This window comes from Heterocephalus glaber, unplaced genomic scaffold, assembly GCF_053883595.1.
Source record: "Heterocephalus glaber isolate CG9 unplaced genomic scaffold, H.glaber_assembly_v1.0 deba00001465, whole genome shotgun sequence".
Classification (NCBI taxonomy): Eukaryota; Metazoa; Chordata; class Mammalia; order Rodentia; family Bathyergidae; genus Heterocephalus; species Heterocephalus glaber.
This window is the reverse complement of record NW_028258312.1, coordinates 16,911,267-16,938,077: the sequence shown is the minus strand read 5'-3', so window position 1 is coordinate 16,938,077 and position 26,811 is coordinate 16,911,267. Positions and strand designations below refer to the sequence as shown.

General features: G+C 39.6%; 1 pseudogene; it reads left to right on the top strand.

Moving 5' to 3' along the window:
• LOC147826591 (E3 ubiquitin-protein ligase makorin-1 pseudogene) overlaps window positions 1-17,650 on the top strand; it is a 130,071-nt pseudogene extending 112,421 nt beyond the window's left edge.
• The last annotated feature ends 9,161 nt before the right edge of the window (window positions 17,651-26,811 follow it).

The following is a 26,811-nucleotide window of genomic DNA, read 5'->3' as shown; positions in this document are numbered from 1 at the left end:
TCCAGAGCAGTCACCGTGAAAAGTATGGATAAGAATTGAATTCTGGCTATGTTTTAAAACTAGCATTCACTGAATTCTTTTGATAGATGAGGCAGGAGACAGAGGCAGGAGACAGATGGCTACAAGGTTTTTGGTTGAGGATCTAGAGGGGTAGAGATGCTAAATAAGATTGTGAAGTGGGCAGGAGTCACAGTCATGAGTAAATCTCAAAAACAAATCACAAAACGTATGGTATTTCTAATATAGAACCTACTTCACATTATCTTTTTCTAGCATACTAATTACTTACCTTATTTCAGTGTTTAAATAAGAGGTATCTGGGTGATTTTCAAACAGCCTAACTCAAGCTTTTAAAATGATGCCACTGAAAGTGGAATTAGGAAGAGATGTATGTAATAGGTTCTTGAGAGACAATATAAGCTGCTGAAAGCACACTGTGCCTGAGCTATGCAACTTGGAACTAAATTTTATGGTACCAATTGGACATTTCTGAGACTTTCTGAACCTTAGCTCAGGTGAGTTTATCTATACACTAGACCTTATATATCTGTATATGTGTTAGACTTCAGACTATAGTTCATTGGTTACATTTTATAGGGCTGAGAAGTGAATGCTGTTGTTAGGAAATTAACTGGGTTTTTCCCAGGAAGCAGAGCCACATTTTCATTTTCTGATTTGGATATAAGCAGAGCCACATTTTCATTTTCTGATTTGGATATTTGGATATTTGGAATAAATTCACATTTTATTCACGTTAACTTGAACCTTTTGTACCTTTGTTGGGAGTTCACAGGTATTGTGTATCTTTTATGTGTGGTAACTCATGCTCAGGTATGTAATTCCATGTTAAGCAATGCTTCTAACCCTTTTATTCATTCTCTTAATTTACCTCTTTCTATTTCTATTTTTAATTCAATAAGCTTTCCATATCATGGCTAATATATTTTATAAATAATACTGGTTTTGAAGTAAAATTAATTGTTGTAAAGTACCTATGAACTTTTAAAGTCATTAAAGGCTCTGCATTGTTTTTCACTTCCAAGATATTTGGCCTGAACCAAGAGAATTTAAACATTTGAATATTCTCTTTAATTGTAATTCATTGAAATATTAATTTAGCAAAATCACTTTAGAGTCTAATGAACAGTGTCTTGTGACTGTATGATATGAAGTCTGTTTGATCACATGACTTTCTGAAACATGCTGTTATGTTTAATTTGGCTAACATAGAAAGTTTATTGTTTTTTACTGGTGGTGATGTTTTTCACCAACTGTGCTTTGTTAAAGTCTACCTTAAATAGTAAGCTTTCGGTTCATGCATTGCTTTGATATATGGTTTGGCAATCCTTTAAAGACAAATTGGGTAAAAGAAATATGGACAATGCTGGGAGTATTAATTATATTTCAAAATGAATTCAAGCCCAGATTATATTTCTAAATTGCCTTTTTCATGGAAAGTGATTATTCAAGATTGGCACACATATGCAATATAGTTTAGCAGATTTCTTATGAAAATTGACAATAAAATAAATTTTTTGCTTTTCATGTTTTGTGAAACCTTACTATTATCAGAGTTTAAAATCTTGCTCAGATATAACATAAACTTATTTGTACTAGCTTCTTAAGCTTTTGAAATTGAAGTAAAATTGACATGTAGTTAGATATATAGTATTTAAGTGTTCAGTTCAGTGAGCTTTGATATTTTTAAAAGCCCAAAAAACTATCAACTATAGGTAAGCACTGTTCAGTAAAGCTAAGATGTTAATAATGTTTTGTATCTATTTGATCCTATATAGTAGCCACTTGTCACTTGTGATTTTTGAGCATGTGAAGTACTGAGGAAATTTAAAATTTTGTATAATGTAAATTAATTTAAATTTAAGTTCATATGGCCAAATGCTCCTAGTGGCGATAGTAGTATAGTGCAGCCCTAGGTAGTATTTGTCAACTGAGGATGTAGGAGAGCATTAAACCTTAATACTGAAAGGAATATACTGTTTCTAATGAATCAAGTTTACCTTCCATGCATGCAGAATGGTACCAGCTATGTATCATTATTGTGAGGATTAAAAAACAGTAATTAAAATCATTTTCTGTTAGGGTTAATTCTCTTACAGAAAACTGTTGGGAATGACAGCCTATCATAGTCCATTTTCTGTTACTATAACAAAATACCTGAGACTGTAATTTATAAGCAATAGAGGTTTATTTAGCTCTTTGTTCTGGATGGTGGGTAGTCGGTGATCATGGCGCCAGTATCTGGTGAGAGTTTTCTTGCTGCATCATAAATGGTGGAGGGTATCAAATGGTGAGATAGAACAAAGGAGTCAGAAAGAGTTTGATCTTATTCCAGAACCACTCTTTTAGCCCATTAATTTACTAATCCATTAGACTATGTGTGGATTAGTACATTTAAGAGGGAAGACCCTTCTTGACTCAGTCACTTTACAAAGGCCTCACTTCTCAGTACTACAGCATTGGGGATCAAGTTTCCAACGCTGAATTTTGAGGGACACATTCATTCCATGACATGGCCCTAGAAGGTTCCCTCATTTTCTTTCCTAATTGATACCACCCCAAATCTCTCACAAACAACAACCATCATCTTTTTTTGTTTATATCCATCAATTATTTTTGGCTTATTTTATTTTATTTTTTTGAGACAGTGTTTCACTATGTAGTTTAGGCTGACCTTGCACTCACTGTGTAGCCCAGGCTGGCCTCAAACTTGGAGTGTTCCTCCTGTCTCATCATCCTGAGTGCTGGGATTACAGGCATGCACCACCACACCTTGCTTTATTTGCCTGTCTTTGACTACATATAAATGGAGATATACTGACTTGTTTTTGGGACTTACCTATGTATGTAGCAATAGTTCATTACATTATATCGCTATTTCTGTATTTTATTGTTTCAACATACCAACATTTGTTTGCTCATTCTCTGTTTGTGTCCATTTCATTGAAGTTGTTAAATTCATTGACATAATATTTTCATAACATCTCCTTATTATTCCTTTAATATCTGTAGTATCTATAATAAGGTACCTATGTTTTTCTTGATGTTAGCAATTTATTTATTCTTTCTAGGACTTCATCAATTTTATTAAAACGTTTAAGGAGGCAATTTTGACTTTCTTGATTGTCTCTATTGTTCTAAATTTTTTTATTTCTGCTTTTATTGTTACCACTCTTTCTACTTATTTTGTAAACTGAAATCCATAAAAGTAATTAAATCTAGCTTGCTCTTTGGTTTTATTTATTGTATGAATTCTTGGTTACATGTGAAATATGAATTCTTTAAATTTTATTGATGTTGTCAACATTCATAAGCATCCAAGTGAAGCTACTGAGCAAAGAAGGTACTGAAATAGGCAACAGTGACTAAAATAGACACACTCCTTGTTCTTTTGTATTCACAATTTTATTATGTAGACAGATATTGGGAAGAAAATGGCAAGGATGGCAAATACCACAATGAAGAATTGGAGGGAAATCTGGGCATTTCTACTAGTACTCACACAGTCTGGGACTTGGGAGTAGGATTTCTGAGGTAGTGAAGCTTCCTCTCAGACACAGCTGTGGCTAAGGAGCATGGTGTGATTGAAGAATTAAGAAACTGTATGAATGGAATACAGAAATGAGATTGTGTGCAGATAGAGATGAAGCTTTAGAAGAAGACAGGGCAGGATTGTGTGGCCCGAGAACACATGGATAATTTTAGCTTTATCTTAATGGTATTGAGAAAAATTCTAATTTAAGAAGATATATTTGGTTTGAGTTTCATAAATGTCACTTTGGTTATTGTTGTTATTGTTGTTATTGTGTGTTGGGACTAAAAAGAAGACAAACATTGATGAATACAAATACTAAGTGGGAGGCACCTGCAGGCTAGACTTCATCTGGATTAGACAAGTGGTGTGAAAATTCCATCTTTGACATGGTAGCTAGTTCCTGTTAAAATAGAATTCAAACTGAACTGATATAATTCTATGATTTTTATAGAAGGTGTTTTTCCAAGATAACACCCCTTTAGGGCATGGTATACTCAGGAGTCTATTTTTTTATCCTATAAATGTTGAAGTGCTCAAATATGAGAATAGTACTTTCATTCTGTATTTTGACAATTCATACTGTAATGAGTGCAGAAAAATGGTCACCTACACAATTCAGCTCTACAAGTTTAACTCTTTATGTAGTAAATTGATTTCTAAAATGTATGCATGGCATATGAAAACTAATGTGAATTTAAGCATTAGCTTAATTTTTTAAACTGCCAAAAAGATAGTTTATATCATCACAAAATTTATATTTTTGTAGTGACACAAAAAATAGTTATTAATTTGTATTCTTTCATTGTCTGTGTATCTCCATTTCATTTGTCTATTTGATTTTTCTATCTTTATCATAATATATTATTGTAAAAAGTTGTCAGAAAGTTTATCTGTAATAATTGTTTATCAATGATTCTTGGAGATTTCATTAATATATTTACATTTAAAAATTTTTTAAAATTTGATTTTGTGGATTTCTCATCAATCTTTAATCCTCTTTTAAAGAGCAGGTTAATATTCTTTCATGACTGTTTTTTCATATTAAATATCTAGAATATCTAGATTATCTTTACTTAGAAAAAATTGAAGTTAAGCAGATTAATTTCTTGATGGGATTTATCTTCAGCAATACAATAATGTAAGAAGAAAGGTCTAGTTAGTTAAAAAAGAATAACCTAGCTAGAAAGCCTTCATATAGCTAAGGCTACCTGTGATTATTCAAATTTTGAAAAACAAATTCATTCTATTTTCTAGAAATATTGATGGAATTTTTGGTTTAATACCAGAATAAAAGCAAGTTTCATCTCAGAAGAATTTTTTTGAGGAAGATCAAATACTACAATGTCAACTGAAAATTATTTTTGTAGTAACTTTTAACTTACTCACATTAGCTTTAAGTATTAGTTTGTTTGACTATTACCAACATGTAGCATCATATTTTTGACTGTACCCTGCTGGATTTTGTGTAATCTTTTTTTTGGTACATGGGATCGAACTTGGGACCTTGCGCTTGCAAGGCCAACACTGGAACCACTGTGCTAAATCCCTGGTCCTTTGTGTAATCTTGGAATATAGAAACAAACTACCTCTTTCTTCATTTTATGACGATAATATAGAGTTGCATTTCTAGAGTATTTGATTTATTTAGTATTTTTTAATTCAGTTTTTCCTTAATACCATTCTACTCGTGATGACATTTTCATTAATTTTTTTTTTTTATACCGGGGATCAAACTTGGGTCCTTTTGCCTGCGCAGCAGGTGGAGAAACCACTGAGCTAAATCCCCGGCCACATTTTCATTAATTTAATGTGAGAAAAATAATGATACTATTTTATATTTTGCATAAAATTGGTTGGGTTTTATTTTTATAAAGTATCTTTTATTTTGAGATTATACTCTTACTATTGTGAATATACACTATACTTTATTTTAGAAATCATAGTGACAACAGATGATACTTGGCACTGACTTAAATGATACATTTATTTAGCTAAGTGTAATGTCAGCAATATTTTGTCAGACCATGAATATTTAATTTTGGAATTCTACCATTCCTTCAAACTTAACAGTTGTAAGAATGACTAATCCAATAAGTACTTAGTTTTGCAAAGCTTTTTTAAAAAAAGGAAAAAAGTCAAACAAACTAAAAATCTCACCTAGAGGAGGTCTGGTACAGCCATAGAAGCATAATTAATCATTTAAAACAAATGTTCTATTCTGATTCTAATAATTGTACCTTCTCACTTGTGTTATAGGTACCCTATTATTGTTACAATGATTTAAAATACAGAAACCATTTTTATTATGAAATAAATTTTTTATAATTATCATTTTAACTATAAATATCCAGACATACAGGGGATGGCCCAATGTATTGATGTTTTGATTAGACCTTCTGAATGCATTCATGTAGAAAACTTTCTTTAAAAATATGTAGTACTTTTTCCTTTTCTCATATTTTTTCCTTTCCCTATGGAAACAAAGTTTTTGTAAATAGGGAGGGGTGGAGAGGTTCATGGAGGGGAGGGGAATGGGGAAAAATAAGAATCAAGATATATCATGTAAAGGTACAAATTTGCAATGATGAATGTCATCATATTGTATACCTAAAATGTAGCAATAAACTTAATGCATAAAAAAAATACATAATACTGGGCCAGGGATTTAGCTCAGTGGTGCTGTGTCTGCCTTGCAAGCGTGAGGTCCTGAGTTTGATCCCTGGTACTGAAAAAGAAAAGTAATATTGAGTGAGCTAATCGCAGTCTTTAGTGCAAGGCTTATACTGTACTCCAAATTAACCTACATAAGGCCCTCTTTCGTCATCCTTTTCTCCCTTTCTCTTTTCATACTTCACTCCAATTTCCCCTCAGTGGGAACCTAATGTTTTTTTATTTATTTAAATTTGAATAAAGTCCTCCCATGCATATTTTTGTAGACATATATTCTTTTTTAGAGTTTGTATAAATACTACTATGCCATATATTCTATTCTGTTTCTTTTAAAACTGACCACATTTCTTGAGATCTTTCATGTTGCTTCTTGTATATTCAATGTAGCTTCTAACTGCTGCATATTGCTCTTGTGTTGAGGATTAAAAAGGATTTCTTAAATGTAAAAAGCAAAAATTAATAAAATTACCTCAAAATTAAATATTCTGTTAAACGAAGGAGTCCTTGGATTAAAGTTAGGTTGCTCTGTGCATTGATTAGGTACTATATGCATTGGCATATAGCAATAAGGTCAGCCTATCCTTCATAGGCTTGTGGACTGGCATTTCCTTCTCTTCCTGGATAACGTATGTTCTCCTGGGCATTTTCTTCCATTTCCATCACAGTTGAAAACTTGATGAGAACAAAAGCCTTTTTCTCTGTGTCATCATTTCAAAGAGGTGTATATAATTTTCAGCAGCCCTTTTATCAGCACTGGCTGCTTCATCATGCCTAGTTATGTTAAGAACTCCAGTTCTCACTTTAAAATTGTGAAACCACCCCTTACTAACATGAAATGTTTCACCATTATCATTCACTGATGGATTATCCTTTACAAAAATCTGTATTTATAGCCCTAGCCTTTTCACAAATTATAAACTCAGATAGGCTATAACCTGCCATCTGCCTTTCATTTATCCACACTAGTAGCATTTGAACGCTGTTTGTCTAACACTGTTGATCATGACTTACTAATTTGAGTAACACCTTTAGCAACACTAGCTTCCTTATACAAATCTTTTCTCTGTAAGATTGTTGAAATGGTGGATTTTGACATGCTGTACACATCAGTGAGATCAGTCACATGAATATCACTCTCATATCTCTCCACAATTTCCTTATTCTTTTCAATTGTGATTGCTTTCTTTACTTTCCCTTCCTTCCTTAGCTTCTTTGCTAGCTCTTTTGGGGCCATTTTGATAGCAGTAATTGTAGTGATTATATAAAGCACTGACCAAAATCACATCCACAAACACACATATCTAAGCTCAGACTGATGCTTATGTATGCTTACAGATGCTTTTCTGGCATTTTTTAATTTTTAATTTTTTGGTACTGGGGATCAAATTCAGAACCTTGTGAGGCAGGGAGCAGAACCACTGAGCTAAATCCCTGGCTCCTTTTCTGGCATTTTGAATCTTTGTTTACAACTACACAAGTGGCCGGCATTTGGATCCTAACTCAAGACTTTGGTCATAAGTTAAAAGTAATATTTTGGTCATAACCCAAGATGTTTGTATGTGAGGTCAGTTGTAACTCGAGGGTCCACCACAGTTCGTACTTTTCTGATCTTATGTTTGAAGTCACTTGAAATGCTGACTTTTAAGCTCATGGACCACTTAAGAAAATGAAAGTACACTTTACTAAACTTGTAAATCCTCAAGATGTGAGGGTAGAGCTAAGGACTACTAACATGTGCTCTTTATCTTGAAATACTTGCTAAATTAAAAATGAAAACATGCAGAACATTTAATAAAGTTCCATAACATTAATGTATTATGACTAAAAATGCATTCTTCTGCTGCATGTCTTTTCATTCCCACTCTAGTCTTTCCTTTGGTAACTACTCTCAACTCTTCTAGGTTATTTTTGATAGTTCCTTTCACATTTTTAAATTATATGTGAATACTGTTTTCTCTAAATTTATTAATTTAAGACATTCATTTAATCTTAAATGTGATAGATAAGGACTTATGCCAGTGATGGCGAACCTTTTAGAGCTTTCAGTGGTAACAGCTCACTGCAGCACCTGTGCTATAGGTTCATCACCACTGACTTATGCTATAATGAAATGGCCTATGCTCATTAATTTTATGTGTCAAATTGACTGGACCAAAGGGTATCTAGGTTAAATATTATTTTTGGTTGTATTTGTGAAGGTATTTCTGGATGAAATAAACATTAGAATCAGTGGACTCAGTAAATTAGGTGACCTTCCCCAGTGTGGGTAGCTATGATTCTACCCACTGAGGACTTGAATAAAACAAAAGGCAGGAGGAGAAACTTGTCCCTTATTTCCCCTCACTGTTTATAGACTATGACTTCTTATCTCATCTGCCCTCAAACTGAAATTTATGCCATCAGTTTCCCTTATTTTCACTCCTTGGGACTCAGCCTGGCTTTTCTGGATCTCCAGCTTACAGATGAGACTTCTTAGCCTCAAGGACACTACTCTAATTCTGTGGGCTTTCTCTGTCCATCTCTACCTATGTATTTATGGATTAATCTGTCTATGTATCTGTTTTTCTTTCTATTTATCTACCTACTTACCTATGTATCTCTCTATTGGTTCTATTTCTCTTGAGAACCCTAATTAATACATCTCTAAATGCCCAATATGTAACATTTTAGGTTACAATTTTTGGTTAAATTATTATTCAGAACATTTTTTCTTATATTGTTTTAAATATTAATCTCTGCTAAGTCAATTAGTGTGCTATAGTAATGAAATAGTTTTTGCATTGGCTAATTACAAGAGGCTTTGTACCATACCTTATAAAAAAAAGAGTTCAATTTTACTTATTTAGTAAGAAATCCACAGATAGGCAGTTAAGTCATAGGTTCCATTATGAACACAAGTTCCAGTTCTTTTCATGTGGCTTTTTGTATCATGCCGGTCACTTCTAGGTTGCAAGATAAATGTTTTATTTCCAGGATCTCATCTATATTTCAGGCAGGAAGAAAGAGAATGGAAAAGGTTAAAAAAGCTTGTGCTTTTCTGAATCTTCTGTTTTTCCAGAAGCTGTTCCTAATGGCTTCCATTTACACCTCTACATATTAGAAATTGCATACATTTTCTTTGAATTTAATATTTGTTGAAATATGTACATTATATGTATAAACTACTAAAGATGGTCAAATATCTTGTAAAATGGTAAAGTAAAACACAGACTACTGACAAAGCAGCTATGTCCCTTATTTCTTATTAACATGGAGCAATATTTTAATATTATTTTAAAATAATTGTGTCTTATGTAGTATTTTAATGGAGGGGGGAATAAAAATACACCTAGGTACAGTTTTTGGAAAAATAGTGTAGCTTTGGCTTTGCCAGACACTTTTGGTATGAATAAAACTAGACCTTAATTTTAAGGACGGTTTCTACATTTTAAGGACAGTGTCTACATGTTGGTACCATGATTTATTTTCTGGTTTTCAAGAATCATGTTTTCTTAAATGAAAAATTTTCTTAATAGTGTACCCTGGAAGTCTTAAACATTAGCTTAATATCAACTGAAAGGAATTTAGTTAAAAGGAGAAAAGTCTACTAGAGACATGAAAGTAATTCAAAATATTCAGTGAACTTTACACATAATTGGGCTGCATTGGTTTACCAAGATAATATTGTATGAATAAAAATAATAAACGTATTCCTCTACAGTCTAGTGTCTGCTTTTTTCTGATTGACCTACTCCATGCAAAAATGCGATGAATCATTGTTTGTTAAAAATGATATCTTCTCTTTAAAATTCTCCCATCAGTTTTTCTGACCTAAAGTGCTTTCTTTCATTCCTTAGTTGCATAAGCTCTTAAACTTTTTTGATGTTTGACCCAATACACATAATAATACAGATTTCTGAATGAAAAGCTGCATGAAACAAGATACATTCTGATATTGTCTTTTCCTTAAGTTCAATAAAATGTTGACTGAGGTACATTAAACCAGGTTCTCAAACCCTGATGTATTAATACCTGCAGTTTAAATACCTGCTGTATGCTTCCTAGGTATTCTTAGTCTTTTTTATTTATTTTTTATTTTTTTGGTACCGGGGATCGAACTCGGGTCCTTGCACTTGCGCAGCAGGTGACAAAACCACTGAGCTAAATTCCCGGCCCCAGGTATTCTTAGTCTTAATTATCACTCCCTTAACCACTGATATCCAGAATGGACTTTTCATTTAATTCTTTGCCTTGTCTCCATGCCTTACACTTGGAGTCTTAGGATAACTAGCTTTCTGGTCTCCCTGCCTATATTCTTCTCCCTCCTGTTCACTACTTTCTGGTTTATTTTTAGTACACAAATTCTCTGCTTTCGTATGTAGCAATCACATACTACATTGGTGATCAATTTTCTACAAGTGACTTCTGAATGATCGAATAGTTCAATTCTCTAGGAATTTTGTCAGTAAGGCAACTGTATGAGTTGGCATTCACAGTCTTGGAAATTTGGTCCTAGTCTACTTCAACAGTTTTTTCACTTTCTAGATGAGATTAAGGGTAACGAATGTGATATATTTAGAATGTTAGTCATTGTGTTAGTTACTTTTCTCTCATTGCTAAGACAAAATACCTGACAGCCAAAGTTAAAGGGGTAAGGGTTTATTTGGCTTACAGTTCCTAGAGGATTCAGTCCGTAATTGGCTGGCTCCAAGACAGGAACGGCAAACCTGCCTTGGAGAGGAGGAACAACATGGTGTGCACAAGGCAGCAAAGGCAACAAGGGAAACAGTTCATGGCAGCGGAAGACAGCAAAAAGCAGCAAGGGACCTTAACAGTGTCTTTCTGCTCCTTTTATTTTACTCAGACTACCAGGATTAGAGTGGTGCCAAACCAATTACTCAGGTGTAGTGGTTTAGCAATCACACACCCTTAATCCTAGGGTCACACATTCCAGATTCAGCCACCTCAGGAAAAGACTGTACAAGGTTTTGGGGGGACATTTAGACACAAGCCACAATAGTCATCATATCTGGTATGATGTTCATTATTATTATATTTACAAACTGTCCATTTAAATTACATTCATCCAGCTTGTGGTGATGACATAGGAGATTAAAGCATGACAAAGCAGGCTGGGAAAGTAGGTGTGACCTGTTGACTACAAGATCCTGGACACATGTGTATAACCATTCCCAAAGCCCTGCATATGGACTTTTTGTGAGAACTCGAGCAGGGTTTCCATAGGATGGCCTTAACCTGAGATCCGCCTGAGGCATGGCATCCCAACCCTGCCTCTCAGGAACCATATGCAGAAGTTCTCCTGGGTTTCCTCAAAATTTGGACAGCATAAAGGTCAGGTGCCACAAGAACTTGATAGCCTGGCTTTTACTCATGATGACCCCTGCTTTATCCAGGGTGTTGTTTTATCTTGCTTTTTCCACTTATAATGGGCTCACATTTGCTCTGCAGATCCAGTTTCTTCCCACTATTCACTTTTACTTTCTTGAATCTCTTAGTTACTTTTCTCATTGCTGAGACAAAATACCCCACACCCACAGTTAAAGCATGAAAGGTTTATTTAGTTCACAGTTTGTAGAGCTTTCAGTCCATAATCAGCTGGCTCCAAGGCAGGGAAACACAGCAGAGGGGCATTGCAGAGAAGAAACAATTCATGGTTAGCAGAAGGTACCAAAGCAATATGGATGATGACAACTCTTTGTATCCCTTATATCTTATCTGGGCAACTTAGGCTGAACAGCACACACACTCTCAATCCTAGGGCCCTTGATCCTAGCATTGCACCATGAATAAGTTCCAGCATCACACATTTCAGATCCAGGCACTTCTGAAAAAGATCCATCTATGATGGAAAAAGGCTTTGGGAGGACATCTAGAAATAGGCTATCACATATGGGACCCGGCCCACCAAAGACTCATGCACATCCCTTTATGCAAAAGGCATTTAGTCCATCTCCAAGCCTTGTCAAAGTCCTAACAGTTTCAGTGTTGCTGAAGAGTCCAAGTCCAAGGTCTCCTCTGAGATTTAAGGCAAAGTCTTAGCTGCACACCCCTTTGCACATGCAGAGAAAGTTAAACCCTTCCAACATGTCAATGGCACAAGATAGACATTTCCATTCCAAAAGTCACAAACAGGGGGACACAAGGGACTAGGAACAAAGTAAGTTCAAAATCCAGCAGGACAAACATTACATCCCAGAGTTCCACTTCCACCATTCCTGGCAATCTGTAGCAAGTTGTGAACTCCAAAGGGCTTGAGTGGCTCCACCCCTAAGGCACACTGTAGCTCCCATGGCTTCTCTCTGGGGCGGGCTCTGCTCCCTCCTTCCAGCTTTCCTCAGGTAATCCACGTTCCTGGCTTCTGAGGTCACCACTGCACCTTCCCCATCCTACACGTGACCCTCTCAGGGGCACGCTGCCTGGCCTCTCGGGCCTTCTTCCAGAATCTGGGTGGAAGCCAAAACAAAGTGGATGACACCGAGGTCTGCTGCCAGGCGGAGGAGCAGTAGCCAGGCTTCCATCTCTCTTGGCTACAGAGGTCCAGTGTCTGTGAACCAAATCCCAAGGAACAACTTGCCCGGGCCACTACCATTCTGGAACATGGTGCTCCAGGGCTCTCTTCTCAAAGGAGTGTCTTTCATTTTTGCAATTTTGAGGCTACAAAGGGTGGAATCCTGCTGTTTCCTGTGATGCCCTCAGGCCACCATTTCTGTTCTCCTGCTCTGCTCTATCTTTGCAGGCCACAGCTTTACCGGAGCTTCCGTTCTGGTCAACCTCAACATATTTAAAATCATTCCGCTGGCCTCTTTGCTCTTGATCCTCAACATAGATCTGCCTAAAAGTCCCCAAGAGTGGCTGCATCACTGCCTCAACATGAGACTGCCTTGAAACTTCTTCTGCAAGATTACTGAGTGGGCCATCCTTAATCAGGGTCACAGGCAGTCTTTGGACACAAGGAAAACACAGACAAACTTTCTGCCGAGTTATAACACACATTGTCTGGAGTCCAAAAGGCACTAGGGTCCTTCTTCCCGCAGAAAATCCTAAGCCTGGGCGTTTTTAATTTTCATTTTCTCATTTTTAGCTTTTGTGAGACAGGGTGCCTCTGTGTAGTTCAGGCAGGCCTTGAAGCCACTGTGTAGCCCAGGTGGGCCTGGAACCTGCCGAGATCCAATCCTTCTGCCTCAGCCTCCCTAGTGCTGGGAATACAGGCCTGCACCACCAAGCCCCCCTCTAAGCCTGGCCTTTACTGGCAGGATTCCTACCAGCCTTCTGGTCTTCTGAGCTCTGACCAGGATCTCCCATGCAGCACACCCTGAGGCGTTCCGGCTCTAGTTTTTCAGCCCACATCTCTGAACCTTTTGTCACTCTTTCCTTTCCAGCAAGCCAGCTCCAAAGGCTGCTACACCACGCGGTCAGGTGCAGTCCCAGGAACGACCCCACTTCTCTGATATCAAATTCTGTCTTGGTTGCTTTTCTCTCCTTGCTGAGACGAAACACCCAGGACCCAAAGTTAAAGGCCACAGGCTGCAGAGGTCTCAGTCCGTAATGGGACCCGAAGGCAGAGAGGCCCGTGGCACAGGGGTGTCAGAGAGAAGAAGCAGCCCATGGCAGGCACAGGCAGCAAAGGCAGTGAGAGAATTTAGCTGCCTCTTTCTGGCCCTTTTATCTTTTTCACAGGGCTGGGGCTGGGGAGCACTCACAACTCTAATCCTGGTGCTCCGGGGCCCTCGAATAGCACTCTGAATTGATGATCCCGGTGTCATGCTCTAGGTCCAGCCACCTCTGAAAAAATCTCACCCAAAACAGCATGAGGCTTTGAGAGGACATCGACACACAACCGGTAACAATGAGTAAATAATAAAATGAATGTATGAGTGTCTGTAATGCAAATGTTTGAAATTATAAGTTGTATGGCAGGCACAAGTAAAACGATACTCCTGGCCAATGGATACTAGAAATACGTGATGTTTTAAATCTGCATTTTACTAACTGTAAAATAGAAATATGCTTGTGAGTGAGATTTATTTTTATGAGCATGTTTTCTAGCGAAGCTCATGTGGCTTTTAATTGTTTTCCTCTTTAAGCCAAAATGTCTTCAGAGTGTTCTGAAATCCTCAAGATAAAAATGATCAAATTTTTGAACTCAGGGTGAAGAGGCCCCTATAAATGTTAATTGCTCCCTTCAATTTGAGCGAGTAACACTTGAGTATATTGGCTCAGCACAGTTCAGGGACTGGAAGACCCACCTTAGGGAGGGTTATCTGGGCTTGGACCACCCACCCTAGGGAGGGTTATCTGGGCCTGGACCACCCACTTTAGGGAGGTTATTTGGGCCTGGACCACCCACCCTAGGGAGGTTATCTGAGCCTGGACAACCCACCCTAGGGAGGGTTATCTGGGCCTGGACCACCCACCCTAGGGAGGGTTAGGGTTAGAATGGTATAAAAGGGAAGCCAAGAAGGAAGCGTTGTTCACATCCTTCAGAACAGCTCCAGTCTTTGCTCTGACCTCGGGCACGCCACCTCCTGGCTTCCTTCTAGCAAGGACATTTCAGCCTCCAGCAGGGACCCTCAGACCTTCTGATACCGACGCTCACGGGACCCTACTCTGAGCTCCAGGCCTTCGGATCCTCAGTCCTCAGACAGACCTTTTGCGTCCCTCAACACCCAACACCGAGAGCGGCCACTGTAAGCCAATTTTGTGAACTCTTATATATCTTATACTAACTCTGTTTTCTCTAGTCAGCGCTGACTCATACAATCCCACTCCTACCTTTTGACTAACTGAGATACCTACAAAGCCAGACATCCCCTGAATAGGGAATGTGGGAGATTATATGCTGTGACTGTTGCTGTGGGCCAGGGCTATCAAATTTTGGCGAAGGAGGTATGAACGAATTGTAAACTGCTACTAACAAACTGCAAGTGCGATAGGTAAAAGAGTCAATCGGATTAAGGAACGTGCCCCTCCCCTTTTAAACCTCTGGCTAAATGCCACACAAAGTCTTCCTCTGATCTTCTCAGTGACCTTTTCACTACTAATTAATTTCTTTTTCATGTTCTAGGAATACATATATATGTCTGTCATTGCCCTTCCTATGATTCATTATAAGGCAGGAGCAAAGCAAAAAAAAAAAAAAAAAAAAAAAAATTGGATAGTGAAGGTTTAATTGCCCAGTTTTTGCACGCTTTCTAATAAGCAATGAAAAACCTTCACAGCAGGTACGGTATGAGATGAAGTGCTTTTTCATGAATAATTCATTTTTATTTTTAAAAAAACTACTTCTGCTGGGATACAGTTTGCAATAATGTTTTTTCGAGAGACATCAGTGAAATTCTGAAGCTGTCATTGGCCATTTGTCTTACTTCAGATTCAAAAGGTCACCCACTTGACACAGTGCAGACAAAAACTGCCCTTTGGTTCTGTCCGGGACGACATGTCATCGTCCACGTTTTTGATCTTTTTTTTTATTATTAAGTTTATCCGTACGTTTTAGGTGCCCAATGTGATGCCATTCATCATTGGGAATTTGTACAATGATTGAAACCTTAAGAGTGGAGAATTTTATGCTACCTAGTAAATATCCGTGCTACCTTAGAAAAATTAAGCTCTATCAAACTTCCCTAATAAGTCAAATTCAACAGAATTCTCTAAGAAGGTAGAAGTCATCGCAGCGGCCCTTGCTGTAAAACACCGGGAGAATGTATGCAAAAAGTCTTCTTCTGCCCTGCGCCTCATGGCCCAGCACAGCTCATCACTGGGAAATCGTACTTTCCTCACCACCCTCCTCCTTCCTCTTCCCCGGCCCCTCCCGGTTCTCAGTGTGGGACTGGGGGTTAAGCCCTGGCCTCCACACAGACCCACCTCCCCAGGCCTCTCTTCTGGTTACTTATTTGTATGTCTTTCTTTTTCTTTAGTTTTGTTGCTCCAGAGCTACCTAGAGAGAGGCAGAAGACCAGCGAGACTCGGGAGCTTGCTCCTCTCCTCAGCAGCAGCAAGAACAGCATGTTCCCGAGTGGGCAAGAGAGGTGTTTCACGCCTGGAGTTTGTAGGGGAGGAGATAACTGTCGCCCCGGGCAGGACCCCTCCAACTCCAGCACTCCCTCCAGGGTAGCCTGCCTGTATTTCCAGAGCGGGTTCTGCCTGTATAGAGACTACTGCAGATATGAGCACAGCAGGCCACTGAATCGGGAAGGAGGCCCTGCTAGGGGTCTAACCGCCAAAATGCCCCTTGGCGCTGCCTGGAGCCTGTCCTCTGTGGTCGGACCACTCCTGGAGAAGACAGATCAGGGAGGGCCTGAGTCCAGGGGCGCCAGCTCCCCAGCCTTAGGCCCAGGGTCCCGGGATTGTTTGGAAGCCGTCGAGTTCATGCCCGGGCAGCCCTACCGCAGCCGCACCGCCCCCGCCTACACAGAGGTGCCCTTGCTGGTGGGCTCCGTGCTCAGGGAGACCAAGAAGCAACTCTGCCGCTATGCTGCCGTGGGACAGTGCCGCTACGGGGACCGCTGCGTGTACCTGCACGGCGACGCCTGCGACCTGTGTGGGCTGCGCGCCCTGCACCCCTCGGATGAGGCCCAGAGGAGCCAGCACAGAAAATCTTGCCTGCAGGCCCTGGAGAGGAACTTGGAGCGGCCCTGTGCGCTGGAGCGCAGCAAGGACTTGGCCTGTGGCATCTGCATGGAGGTGGTGTACCAGAAAGCCCAGCCCAGGCAGCGCAGCTTCGGCATCCTCCCCAACTGCAGCCACATCTACTGTCTCCAGTGCATTCGCCAGTGGAGGCGGGCCAAGGACTTTGAGCGCAAGGTGACCAAGGCCTGCCCCCAGTGCCGCATCTCCTCGCCCTTCGTCGTGCCCAGCGAGTACTGGGTGGAGGACAGAGAGGAGAAGCAGAAGCTGGTCCAGAAGTACAAGGAGGAAATGAGCAACAAGGCCTGCGTGCATTATGCTCAGGGCCGCGGGAGCTGCCCATTTGGAGAGAATTGCTTTTTCAAGCACGCCTATCCCGAGGGCCCCGGACAGGAGACACAGGGCCAGGGAGCTGGAGCGTCCAGAGCTGAGCTGGAGGGCCAGTGAGCACCGAGGAGAGCGAGAGCAGCAGCCCCCACGAGGACCAGGACCAAGTGGGGGTTGACAGCTTTGAGCCGGACCGGGTGACCGTGGGTGGGGAGCACAACCAACCTAGGGACTCCGAGGACTGGTGGCACTTGCTGAAACGGTGAGCCCGAAGACTTGGAGGACTTGGCCCCATAGCAGCTCGGCCGGGCCCCTGAGCCTCACAGGGCCAGGCGGTGCCTGGCTTTCCCGGGCAGGCCCCTCATCTCCGGGGACTGTGGTGAACACTCACCGGACCTGCCCTCCGCCGCCCTTCCCCAAGACGCTGTCCTTTTCTCTGTTTCAAAAAGTTGCAAAAATAAATCTTGAAGTTACTTTTGTGGCGTATCGTCTGTTTAATGAACTCTCGGCCTAGGTTTGTTGCTTATAGCCTGTTTTCTGCCCGGTTGTGCTTGCGGACCTCCCACACTCATCTCAGGTCTCCCGGGTTCAAGGGGAGAAGCGCGGGCCACGCTCCGGGGTCCAAGGTGGGGGTGCCTAGGATTTAGCTCAGTGGCTCTGCGCTTACCTGGCAAGCGCAAGGTCCTGAGTTCGATTCCTGGTACCACAAATAAACAAACAAACCAGGTAGGGGTGCCGGTGCAGGGACCTGAGCTGGGGAGTGAGTGGCCTTCTGCTCCGGAGGTACCTGTGGGTCCTGGGCCGCAGGGAGACCCACGAGTCCGGGCTCTGTGTCTGTTCCCTGTGACCCCACGCCTTGCGCTTCTCCTGCGGTTTCGTTCTCTTGTTTCTTTGCACGCAAGGGCACTGTACTACTGCGAGGCCAGAGCTAGGCAGCGGTGGGCTCAGCGTGACACGAACGCTGTGCAAGGACACGCACACGGAGCCACCGGTGGCGTCCCTCAGCTCGGCTTAGCAGTGGACCCCGCGGCCCATGTGAGCCTGAGCAGGTGTGCAGGACCTCCCCTCCCCTGCACTCGCGAAAAGTGCTCAGGCTCGGGGCACAGGCTTGGTTTCAGGCTGTGGGCCCCACGTGGCCCACGGATCTGGAAGGACAGAGCTGTGGACTGGCAGTCAGCGTGGCCCTGCCAGCTGTCTGTCTAGTCCGCCGGGGGTTCGCCAGCAAGGTTAGTGCCTTTCTGGTGCGGACACTCTTGGAACAGCCTTTGTCTTCATCTGAGGGCTTCTGCTGCAGGCCTGGTTTACTTTCCTGGTGCTGCCTCCTTCCGCCTCAGCGCTGCCTGGCCGGCAGGTGTGCTGGAACACTACACCACACCCAGAGGTACCCGTGGTGGAGGCCTACCTGGTTGGCAGCGCTAAGCCACACTTCCACCGAGGGGTACGGGGGACGGTGAGGTTGTTTCCGCAGATGGGCTAAGCTAACTTGTCAGAAGGATTCCTCCACGGGAAATTTGTCTTTGCATTTTACAGCTCTGTTTCCTGCAAATAACGTGGGAGAGGCTCCCGATTTGCCCCCTACTGCTCTGATTCCTCCGACTCCACCCATTCTTTCTCTCTGAGGAGGAAAAAAAAAAACACGAAACAAGTTAATTGTTGCAGGGGTCTCTGTATTCTACAGCTGCCCTCTCTACACTCCTATTAGAAGAGACAATGCAAGAAAAATAGATAAAGACTACACCAACTGCTGTCAAGGATGCCGGGAACCAAGCATCCATTGCTGGCAGGAATGTAGAGTGGTACGCTTGGTACTCTTGTAGAGTGGTACACAGTTTGATCAGTTGCTCGTGCTAGTAAACACAGTCTTGCCATAGAATCCAGCGAACGCACTCTTTGACAGTTAATCACCTGATTTGAAAAGCATGCACACAAATGTTTATAACAGTCTGATTCACAGATACCAAAACCTAGAAGTGACCGAGATATTTTTCCGTAAGTGACTACCCAAACAAATGCTGGTATACATGTACACTAAAATATTATCGTGTAATAAAAAGAAATGAGCTAATAACCCACAAAAGGCAAGGATAATTCTTAAATGTATATGCTGTTGAGGAAAAAGCTAGTCTGAAAAAGGCAGTATGGTTTCATTTATATAACACCCTGGAAAGGCACAACTATAGGTATGATAAACTTTTCAGGGGTTCAAGAGAATGAGGAGGGTTGAATAATTGAAACTACACCAATTGTTAATTTAATATTAGTCAATACAAACATTAAACAGTTGTCCAATCCCACAAGACTGGACACACATTCTGTATGTGGAATATGTACTATTCCACATACAGAGTGAATACTTGATTTACACAATGAGAAAATATCACTTTGGATGTCAGGTGATCCCAGGGATATAATGTAGATTGTGACAATAGAAGATAACTGTATTACATATATATAAAACAACTTTTTGGGAAGGAGTGAGGGTAAGTATACGGAACCAAGTACCTGAAAATGAGTACAGTATGTAAAAATAAAAGGAAATAAAAATTATATATAAGCACTGTCTTCTAGTTGATAAGTAATATCTCGAGAAGAGTATAGGTCAACAATTATAATACCGCTATGCACACACACACACTGTAATTGAACAATCAGGTGGTTGGTATTGGGGCCAGGCTTCTCACTGCTGTAGTCCTAGATTACAGATAAGGAAGAGGAATGCAGAACATTCACATGTTCATGGATTGTAGTTGAGACACCAGTGTGAACTGGTGTTTAGCTTAATATAGATACAGATGTTATGTGAAGGAAAATGTATAAATGTGTAAATATAAATACATTAGTATATATACACATATGTCATTGCTCTGTAAAGAGGGCTTAGGAGCAGCAGTTAAGCTTCCTTCTCTCTTGACTGTGGATCCAGTGGCTATGAAGCAAATCCCGAGGAACAACTTGCCTAGGCCCCTGCCATTCTGGAACATGGTGCTCTGGGGCTCTCTTCTCCAAGTAAAACCTTTTACTCTTAGAACTCTGAGGCTGCAGAGGCTGGAGTCCTCTTGGTTCCTGTGATGTCCTCAGGCCATCTTTTCTGTTGTCTTCTGAAATACTTTGCTTTTTCTTACTAGTCTTTACAGTGACCAATTTCTACTCTATTCCATCTTTGTAATCCACAGCTTTACTGGAGCTTCCTTTCTGACTAAACTCAAAATGTTTTAAATGACCCTGCTGGCCTCTTTCTTCTTGATTTTCAACATAAATCTGGTTAAAAGACCCCGGTAGAAGCCATGCCACCGCCTCAAGATTAGACTGCCTTGAAATTTCTTATGCCAGATTAGTCTGCTGCTAAGTTTGTTTGCATGTGTGTTTTCTTTTTAAATTTTTTGAGACAAGGTCTTACTATAGTTCAGGCTATCCTTGAACTCACTATGTAGCCCAGGCTGGCCTGGAACTCACAGTGATCCTCCTGCCTCAGGCTCCCAAGTGCTGGGATTACAGGCATGCACCACCATGCACAGCTACTCTGCTGCTTTTAATCTTGGTCTCAGGCAAAGTCTCTAGACACGAGCAAAATGCAGACAAACTGTCTGCTAAGACATAACACACATCATCTTGAGACCAACAGCCAATGCAGTCCTTCTTCCCAGCAGAAACCTTCTGAGTCTGATCTTTACTGGCAGATTTCTACCAGCCTTCTGGTCTTCAGCGCTCTGACCAGAATCTCCCATACACTACACCCTAAGGCATTCCAGCTCTGCTTTTTCACCGGACGTCTCCAAACCTTTCCTAACTCTTTCCCTTTCCACAAGCCAGCTCCAAAGGCTGCTAAACCACATGGTCAGGAAGGGTCCCACTTCTCTGATATCAAATTCTGTCTTAGTTATTTTCTCATTCTGAGACAAAATACCCAACACCCACAGTTAAAGAAGGAAAGGTTTATTTGGCTCACAGTTTGTAGAGGTTTCAGCCCATAATTGGCTGGCTCCAAGGCAGGGTGGCATGGAAGATAGGCATCACAGAGGAGAAATGGTTCATGGCAGACAGAAGGTAGTAAAGCAACAAGAGATGACCACAGCTGTTTCTATTCCTTATCCAGGCTACTTAGAGCAGAAAGCACTCACACCCTTAACCCTAGTGCCCAGGCCTATCTTTGCACCTAGATCTATCCACCTTTGAAAAGGCCTCACTTATAACTGCATGAGGCTTTGAGAGGGCATTTAAACACAAGCCAGAACATCAAATAAATTTGGACTTTCTTAAATAAACTTGGCCACTGCTTTTTGCATATTTTGTTTACTTCTTTGTTCGATAAGAACCTGGAATCTAACTCCAAAAGGAGAAGTGAGGAACCCAGAACCCTATAGTTCAGTTGGTGAACCAATTTTAGGAGTAGGCTTCCTGGTAACAGGAAGCCTTTTTTGTTTGTCTAAGATTCTATATTTCCATCAAGTTTAGTTTCTTTGTAAGGGCTAACAGCCCATTCATTCTATCTCATTCTCATTTGGACTTTGATTTATACTTTGAATCTCTCATGCTTGCTGTGAGTAATCCTAGTATTATAGAGTGCTTCCTATAGAATGTCCTGTGGAATGATTTTCTTTGGACATAGGGCCTTAAATGTTACATAAGAACAAACCAACAGACCAACAAACCAAGAAAGAAAAGGAAGAGAGGAAAATAGTATTCTATATCAAAATAAATTAAAAAGGTATAGGTTAAATTTGAGAGGTTTTGTTTGGGGTTTTTTTGCAGTTTTTGGTTTTTTGTTTGTTTTTGTACTTGGGATGGGACCCAGGTCTTTTGTACTGAGCTACATAACAAGCCCTTTTTTAGATTTTAAATTATGAGACAGAGTCTTGCTAAATTGCTAAATTGCCTGGGCTGGGATTGAAGATGCTCTTGCCTCAGGGGTCCAGAGTGCTGGGATTATGGGCATGTGCCACCATCTGGGCCTGAGAGACACTATTTAATTGAAGGACTTCTCAGGGTCAGAAGATTATGCATCCCTAAAGGTTAAAAATTATAGGGCCTGGGGATTTAGTTCAGCAGCACAGCACCTGCCTGGCAAGCAGTCCTGAGTTTGATCTCTAGTACAAAAAAAAAAAAAAAAAGTAAAAATTATACATAGAGATTCCCCTAGAATCAATCTCTAAGAGTATAGATGATGATGATGATGATGATGATGATGATGATGGTGATTTTTTGGTCATGGCTATCTTCTAGGCCTAATATGGCACTAATTGGGCATTATTATTTCACTCCTAAGTTTCCCCTGACAGTATCTATGTATATTAAATACTGCCACAATCAATCCGACAGATGAAATGACTTAGACTTAAGGAGGCTTAAACATCTGTCTAAGATCACAAAGTCTCTAAGAGTCAGCACTGGCCTTTGAACTTCTGGCTCCAGAGTTTGAGCTTAGCCACATGTGTTAGGAAAATAATCACTTGATGGCCTCACTGACCTGCATAAATGGGGCTGATGGACAGATTCAATGAGACTTGGGATGTAAAATATATAACTTTATGAGGAAGTTAACTCTCTCCATTTTTTACTTTATTTTTGTCACTATGTCATGGTGTTTTGCTATTATTTTTTAAACACATATTTATGTAACTATCTGTGATTGAAGAGAAGCTTATATGGCCTTTTCTAGTCTTTATAAAACCAAGTCTAGTGGTATTGTGATAGCCAACCTGTTTCCATCTTGAGCCTCAACACTAGCTTGCACAAAGTGCTTGTGCAAAGTGCTTGTGCTTGGACAAAGTACCCAAAACCCCCGCATCCTGTTTGGGAGTAAACTTGCTGCAGTTGCAGGATGTTTTGTGCCTCACCTAGTGTGTGAAACTTTCTTGTGCCCCCCCCCCGCCAATCTGGCATAGTTCTGCTTCTGTAAGATTCCACTTGCTCTCCCCTGAGCCCTCCCCAACTGAAAGCATGATTTAAAAGAAGAAATCAAACCATTCCCCATTGCCAAGAGAACTTTCCAGGCACTAGCTCCCCTGGGTCCCAGGCTTTAATAAATGGACTCAATTTTTTCATTTTCTCATGTTAATTCCATTCTGTTCTTTCCTTTCCGCTACCTCTCCTACTTCCCCTTTGCACCTTTTCTTCCTATTTCACATTATATGTTATACATTTTGATCCTTATTTACACTTTCAGTTTCTCACACCAGAGAAACTATTCAGTATTTATACATGTGTGGCCTTTTATTTCACTTAAGAGTATGGCCTCAATGTGCATCCATAAGTCTCTGTAAATAGACAGGGGTGGAGGAGTTGAAGGGAGACCAAGAGAATAGGGAAAAAATAAGAATCAAGATATATTATATAAAGCTACAAATCTCCAGTGATGAATGTCATTATATTGTATACCCAAAATGTACCAATAAAATTAACTTTTTAAAAAAATAAATAAATGGACTCAAATCTTGCACAGAGTGTGATGCATCTCAATTGCTCTAACTCACTCGCCCATAACAGCATTTAGCTGAATATAAAATTGGAGCTCCATAATAACTTGTTATGAGATGGGTATCTGATATTATCTTTTGATTTTGAAAATGTTATTTTTAATGTGCAGTATTATCTAGGTATTATAAATATGCTTGAAAATGTCAGAGATATATAATTAGTTTCTATGGTTTGTTTTTATTGGTTATCATTTCAAATGGTGAAAGATTAGAGCAATATTTTATAAGTTCAGAGGTAAACTACATTTTTCAATACATTATAATTTTAAATTGTTAACTAAAACAATATTACTATAATTTGAACTAAAAGAATAAAGAGTCTTGCTATTCACAAAAAACTCTACTATGATTCATAACTGTAAAATAATTCTAGCTCCAGATTTCATGTTGAGTCTCTAACTTCATTTTATTCAAGCTCAAGCTTTTAGCACAGCGTTCTTGGCTCTTCAAAATATGGACCAGCCAACTTTTTAAATCATACTTTTACATTTGTTTCTTTACTCATTACTATGCCATTTGACTCATTATTCTCCAGACATGTCCTTTGCTTTCTTTCTGGATTGCCCTTATTTTCCTTCTTCCCTACTGAAATCATGTAAACCATTCCAGGTCTTTCTCAGATTTCATCTTCTCAATGAAGACTTTATTAATCATTCCATTTAATCTTGAATCTAATAACAGTTAAATTGATATAACAGTTTATAATCAATAAACAGATATTATTCTATATCATAAAGCTATGATTTTGCTATATATATTCTATTTCTTCCTCTCATGTCCCCATTCTCTATCTCTTCCAGACAATTGAAGTAGGATTTGAGAATGGCAAGTCATACCATCCTTGTATTGGAACAACAGCAATAAAAATAATAATTTCTAAAATTAATGGAATGTTAACTAGACATAGATGGTATAGGATTGCTGCATTATTGTATAATCATTAGTACGCACAACTTTACAATAGAATAGGTGATATTCTACTCCAACTCACAGATAGGAAAACTCAGGGTTAGAGAAGTTACTTGCCCCAAAGCTATGTAGCTGGGAAGTAGTGGGGCCAGGATTTGATCCCAGCACTAGGATTCCTTAGCTCATCTTTTGAATCAGTACACAGTATCTCCAAAGTAAAAACTACTATGAGAAACTACTCCATAGTTTCTACTGTGAGTAACTACTCACAGTAGAAACTCAATAGTAAGTAAAAATAGAGTTTATAGTTTCAAAGATGTTTATATTAAACATTTATACATCATGGTTAGTCTTTACATTTGTGCTTTCTTCAAAACTATGTACTGTAAAGGATACTCACAGTACCTTTTAGGAAATATCACAGTACCTTACTTTTTTATGAAATATTACTTTATGAGAACATGTCTTAGTTACTTTTCTCGATGCTGAGACAAGATACTGACACCCAAAATTAAAGGAGGAAAGATTTATTTAGCTCATGGTTTGTAGAGGTTTTAGTCCATAGTCAGCTGGCTCCAAGGAAAGGTGGTGGCATGGCAGAGGAGAAACAGTTCATGGTAGGGAAAATGCAGTGAAGTAGCAAAGAAGCAAGCAGCAAGAGGCAAGCAATAAGCAACAACCCTCTATATGTCCCTTATATCTTATTCAGGCTACCCATTCCTGGGGCAGGTAGCACTCACACCCAGAGTGGGGCAGCCTTAAACCTAGCATCTCACCATGAATCAATCCCAGCATCACATCCTTGATTCAAGCAGCACAAACCCTAGATCAAGCCACCTCCTAAAAGCCCAACCTATGACTGCATGAGGCTTTGGGTGGATATCTAGATACAAGCTATAATAGAACACAAATACCCTATTTAGTAAAGAAAATTAAATTGAATATGACTTGAAAATTAAGGGAAATAAACTATTTGATTTCTTGTCTTACCACTGAAAAAAGCAAGACTTTTCAAAATTAATAATTTTTTTAAAAAAAGGTCTCACTACATAGTTTAGGCTGGCCTGCAGCTAGCTATGTAGCCAAGATGTGCTCAAACATTTGATCCTCCTGCCTCAGTCTCCCTGGTGCCAGGACTACATGGATATGCCGCTGTACCTGGATAATAACGAAAATTCTCATTGCTTATTTTTGGCTCTTTGTGGCTTATATCTTGTCAAATAATATGAAGTTATCTTCCTCCCTATTTACCCTAGGTCAGAGAAGGCAAATAGACTTCATCTTGAGGATTGTTTATGATTTTTCAATTAGTACTAGCTGCCTGGAGCCCTCATTTGAGAAAGATTCAAAGTCTTTGCTCAGGTCCTTAACAAAGAGTGTTATGATCAGATAGGAATATCTGAAATGAACATAGGACAGCTGCAGATAACACAGTGCCTGCCACATACTTGTCATTTCTGCTGTATGCTATTGTCTTTAGTGCCCTAAAAATATTTAATGGAGTACGAATGAATTTTGGTTTTAAATAAAACAATAAATTGAGCAAAACATAATAGATGTAAAATACAGAATGATTTGTTCCAAGCTAGGTATTTTTGAATAGGTCACTCTTCATATTACTTTATGATGTATGAATGGAGGTTCATCTCTGTTAGTCTCTATCATTGATATTATGAGATATAATTTCCTGTTCTATATTATGTACCTTGACAATATTTTCTTATTTTGTATTAGGTACTGTTACTGAAGAGCTTTTAACCACTCTGGGTAATGCCAAGGATACATTTGGCTAAAACAATGATACTTCTGGAACTCTCTCTGGTCAAATGGAGAACGTGTGAAATGCATGGGAAGTTATTAGATTATTGTGTGGGCTCTTCCTTTATTTATCTTTTTGTACTCAAAGAATAAGAGTACCCAACAAAGGCCTTGGATTATAATGATGATGGTTTGTTTGCTAAGGTCTCACTTGCCATTTTCTGGCTCTCTTCTTGTAATATTTCTGCACCTCCATTAATCTTTGCTATGTTAAATCTATTAATAGTTACACAGAGTCACTTCTCACAAATTATGCTTTTTACTAAGGGTATTGTTTATGTTTTGAGTGTTCAATCTTCTGTCTTATTTGGACTATATGACAATTTCAAAATGAAAACAAAGATATACAATTATTTCTAGCTTTTGGTGGTATCATGAACAAATGCAATTGTTTTTCCAATTTTACAGATAATTTGGGTTTTGTTGAGAATATTA